The sequence below is a fragment of the Octodon degus genome, unplaced genomic scaffold (assembly GCF_000260255.1).
Source record: "Octodon degus isolate 3935 unplaced genomic scaffold, OctDeg1.0 scaffold00455, whole genome shotgun sequence".
Lineage (NCBI taxonomy): Eukaryota > Metazoa > Chordata > Mammalia > Rodentia > Octodontidae > Octodon > Octodon degus.
In genome coordinates, this window is record NW_004525031.1 from 261,036 (window position 1) to 266,084 (window position 5,049).

Genomic DNA, 5,049 nt, shown 5'->3' on the forward strand with positions numbered 1-5,049 from the left:
ATAGGCATACATATATCCCTATGATATGATGTTTTCAGATCCTCTGGGAAAATTCCCAGTAGAGGAATAGCTGGTTTAAATGGGATTTCCAGTCCAGCTTTTTTAAGGAGTCTCCACACTGATTTCCATAATGGTTGCACCAAGATGGCTCAGCAGAATAAGCGCTTCCCTGGCAAGCGGAAGAGCTTGAGCTCAACCCCTGGTTCTGCAAAAAAAAGAAAAGAAAGAAAGAAAGAAAAATTAAAAATGAATAAACAATGGAGATGAGCGAAAAGACAGAAAGTAGGAAGAAATTGAGAAAAAAATCCTGGAAGTATATCTGCAGAGTAGCTGAGATGATTATACTGCTTATTTCTCTCAGTTTTTTGAAAGTAGCAGTTAATATTTAAGCTTTTACTTTGACTAACTCTAGATGCTACTATCCGTAATCTGAGCAACTATATGAAGGACAGCAACGTGCAATAACATGCAATATAACAAGCACAGTCGAATACCTCTCATCTTGTACTTCTTTTTTTAAACTGGGGAAATAAAGTATATATTTAGAATTAACCAGCTGGACTCAGTTTAGATGATCCCTATTTTGCTGGCAACATCCAATGCATCATAATCGGGAGCCAGCTGAAAATATGCCTTCTTCTTTCCATCAGGCCTGCTTAAGGTATTGACTTGGCAACATTGGTGTCATAGAGCTTCTTCACAGCTTGTTTGATCTCGTGCTTATTGGCTTTGACATCCACAATGAACACAAGTGTTTTGTTGTCCTTGGTGTTTTTCATGTGGCTGACTCTGTGGTCAGGGAGAACTGATGATGGCATAGTGGTCAAGCTTGTTTCTCCTGGGGTGCCCTTCGGAGGGTATTTGGGCTGCCTCTGGAGCTGCAGTGTCTTGGGACAGCGGAAGGTGGGTGACATTCGTATCTTCTTCTATATTTGCCTGTGGATGCACTTCAGCACGGCCTTGTGGCCTACAAAGCTATTGGTTGGCTTCAGGTTTGGGAGGGGCAGGGGCTTCCTGCTTGGCCTTTGGTGCCATCTTTGTAAAAAGCCTCATCTTGTACTTTTAAGTGCATAACATCTCTACCATCTGATCTATTATTATGATTGTCTCTTTAAAATGAATTACGGGGTCTGGGAGATGGCTCAGTAGAATAAGCACTTGCCTGGCAAGCTCAAGGACCTGAGTTCAATCCCCGGTTCCACAAAAAAAAAAGTTTTGGGGCCTGGGAGATGGTTCAGTGGAATAAGCGCTTCCCTGGAAAGTGCAAGGGCCTGAGTTCAATTCCTGGCTCCACAGAAAAAAATAAAATAATATAAAAAATAAGCAAAAAGGAGAAGTAAAACATTAAGGTTCATCAAATGGAAGAGTTAACGTTTAATTGTTTGATCAACCTTATATAGCTACATCTGGTAATCTGAGCAATAAATTTGATAACACACAATAAATTGTGAATTATGTATTCTTGATTAGAAATTCTATACCATTTCTATTGTTTTATGTTGCTTTATTTCTGAATTTCTTCCTGTTTTTCCTCATTAAAATAAAGTGTTAGGGCTGCACAGGTAGCTCAGTGTATTACAGCACCTGCTTAGGCAGACACAAAAACTCAGGTTCAGTCCCTGGTGTGCAGTGCTGGACCCACCCCTGCGGTGACCTAAGACCTTGATTGAGACTGGGCTTGGTAGTGTGCACCTGTAAGCGCAGCGCTTGGGAGGCTGAAAACAGGAGAATCACTATCAGACCAATCTCTGTAGTTAGACTGTGTAGACCCAGAACTAAATACAAAAATAAATATATAAATTAATTAATTATAATACAGCTAAATTTTAAAAATTTCATAAAATAAAGTCGAGCAGAAGGCATGGACGTATGCAACAGAAACTGCTCCAAGGAAATGAGAAGGCTCAGACAGGTGTGTCCTTTGGGACCACTGGATCCACTCTCTTATGGAATCCAAGAAAAACGTTTTCTTTTCTCCACATACCTGCCCATGTCCCTTCTCTCTATCCTTAATAAATTCAAGTTATCCTTTGATGACTTTGCTAATCAATGAAAGACATCAGTGCACATTTCCCCAAAGCCGTTAGAAAGCAAGCCAGTAACTAAGGACCACTGTGTGATTTGAGGCGCTTTCTTTTCCTTATGAACAATACACACAAGGAAAGGACCATGGGCTTATATTGTTTCCTGATGGTAGAGGTTGTTGCAGGGAGCAAGACATCCAGCCATCTCTGTAATGCTTTGAGACAGGCTCCCACTAAGTTCCCACAGTGGGCTCCAGCTTGTGATCCTCAGGGCTCAGCCTCCCCGAGCACTAGGAGGAGATGCAGGCACCACCGCGCTGCACAGGAAATACACAGCTCGGAGGTAGGCAGGTTTCCCTCACCTTTTCACTTCTCTTTCATTACAAATGCCGGTCCTCATGCCACAGGAAGCCATGAAATTAACCTAGCAAGTGGGAACAACTGTGCAGGCTTTCTTCCCTCACCTAGGCCTGGAGCAGTTCTCTGTAGCTTCTTTTGGCCTTTGAGTAACAAGGAGGAGTTTGCCAAACATGGGGTCCTGCACACAGCACATTGATCTTTTGAAGTCTTGGCTTCTTTCCTGAGAGGCGTTTGTTTCCCTTTTAATGTCTACCGGACCACGGCGATGGGAAGATTGCTGATGGTTGCGCAGTTCCCTACCCAGCTACTTAACAGCTGCCTGGAATAGCTTTCCAGGATTCTCTTCATCCCTGCTAGGAGGAAGAGCACAGGTGCTGAGCCACGATAAATGCTCCCCTCTGGGATCATCACACCTAACATTCTGTCCTCTGACACAGGACTGCATAGAACATCTGGGAAGTCTCATGTGACCGTGGTCATGACAAGGTTTGCGTTCTGGTTCCTCGTGTTCAGGGAGCTCCTCTAATGCAGTGACTCCCTGGAGGAGAACCCAGGGTGAAGGCACGGATGGGATGCTGGGGAGAGGCGGGAGCAGCAGCATTTGCAAGGCCTCGCAGGACATTCTGACGTGGCTGCGACGCCCCACACACACATGAAAGGAAAGCAGTGCAGGCAGCTTTCACTGTGACAGGCACGTCCAAGTTCTCCTTAAGGAGAAATCATGGCATTCAGGGCCCTGTCATTCAGTGAACACTCAGTTCTCAGGTTAGGAAGTGGTTATCAGGATTCAGGACACGCAGCTCGATATGCCTGTGTACTTAACCATTTGACGGAACTATAATCTACAGAAAGCATAACTCATGCATCTAAAGGGTACAGGATAATGGCCTTCACTGTGTTCACCCTCTTGTGCAGCCATTGCCACCTTCACTTTCAGAAGACTTTCCTCACTGAAAAAGGACTGGGTGACTTGGGATGAGGGAAGCTGCTCAGCGAGAATGTTCCAAGCTGGAAAGGCTCAACACCTGACAGGTGGAGGACTCCTCAGCTGCACAGCTTGAGTCCTAGTGGAGTATGGAAGGCACCAACTTATGCCATGGAAAGTTGTACCACCCTCCAAATGATTGTAGTTTACCGCAAAACAGCTACTGGTGAGACTCTTCCGTGAACAAGCCACAGAATAGGTAAATTGAGGAGCAAAATGAAACCCAGAGAGCAGAACACGGGGGACTGACATGCAAAGGCTCCAGAGGCCTGGAGTTGGAGGGAGGATTGCAGGCTGGGGAGGGGAAGGATTAAGACATGGGTGCAGATGCGCTGTGTGCGTGCGCCTGCTCCCGAGATGAATGCCCTCACATGAGCTGCAGACGTGGACTGAGGCGAGATAGTTTGGACACTAAAAGAGGGCCTCAGCGATCTAATTTGCTTTGCATATTCTCACAACTATCATATGTCACATGTCACCCTGGCGATACTTTTCTTGCAATGCAGTGTCGGAATGGCGGGTACAGGGGTGTTCTCACTGTTGCTGGAGAGAGCACATGCAGCTTTCCCCATGCAGATTAGCAATGAAGGTGAGGAGAACAAAAGCGTTCATGTCTTGTGAGCACCCGCACTACATGAAAAACACAGAGTCCTCACTGCCCAGGCCTGGCCTCCTCCCACACTCTCCCTCTCCAGCCCTTCGCTGCACTCTCACAAGCAGCCCCTTCTGCTAGGCTTGGCTGATCCTGTCAGAGCAACCAGACTGGTTCACTTAGCTGACTCTCCTGCGGTTCTCAAGATGCCCTAGAGAGACATCGGGATCACTTGGGCACATGGACCTTGACATTTTTCTTTAATATTCAGTATTTACTCAGTGCATAAGAAAAGCATCAAAATTGTCAGCATTGAGAAGCCATCTCCACCTTGGTACCATGGCAGCCTTCAAACACCTCGTGACGCCCAAGATTATAAAAAAGAGGACCAAGAAGTTCATCTGGCACCAGGTAGAAAGAAATGTCAAAATTAAGCACAACTGAGACCCAGTCCTAGTCCCGGTCGGGCGAGTGTGTGGGAGAGCTGCCTGCTACACTGAGCCTGCGGGACCAGTCCCAGCCCAGGCGCAGCATGGGCCAGATCCTCTCCCACCCCCTTGGGATGCCCCCCACCACTCGGACGCACCTGCCCCAACCCGCCTGACAAGTAGGAATTTCTGCTGCTTTCGGGGAACCCCCAGACCCAGTCTAGCCCAGGTCCGGTGAGTGTGTGGGAGAGCTTCCTGATACCCTGCACCAGCTGGACCAAATACCGGTCCCAGCCCAGGCGCGGTGTGGGCGAGACACTCTCCCACCCACTTGGGACGCCACCCACCACTCCGTAGCACCTCCCCCACCCTGCCCACCGAGTAGGAATTTCTGCCGCGTTCCGGGAACCCCTAGACCCAGTCCTAGCCCAGACCCTGTGAGTGTGAGGGAGAGCTTCCTCTCCCCCAAACTCCACCTTGCCCCCTCCAGGCACAGTTCAGGCCTGGCATACATGCCTGGGGTGTAACCTGGCAGCTGCAATCCCTGAAGAGAGTGTAGAGGATAGATCCACCCAGCTAGTCCAGGAGCAGAACATCTTGCCACAGGGGCACAACAGGTTCACCCTCAAGGGCAGCAGCAGGAAGGAGCTGAGCACAGCA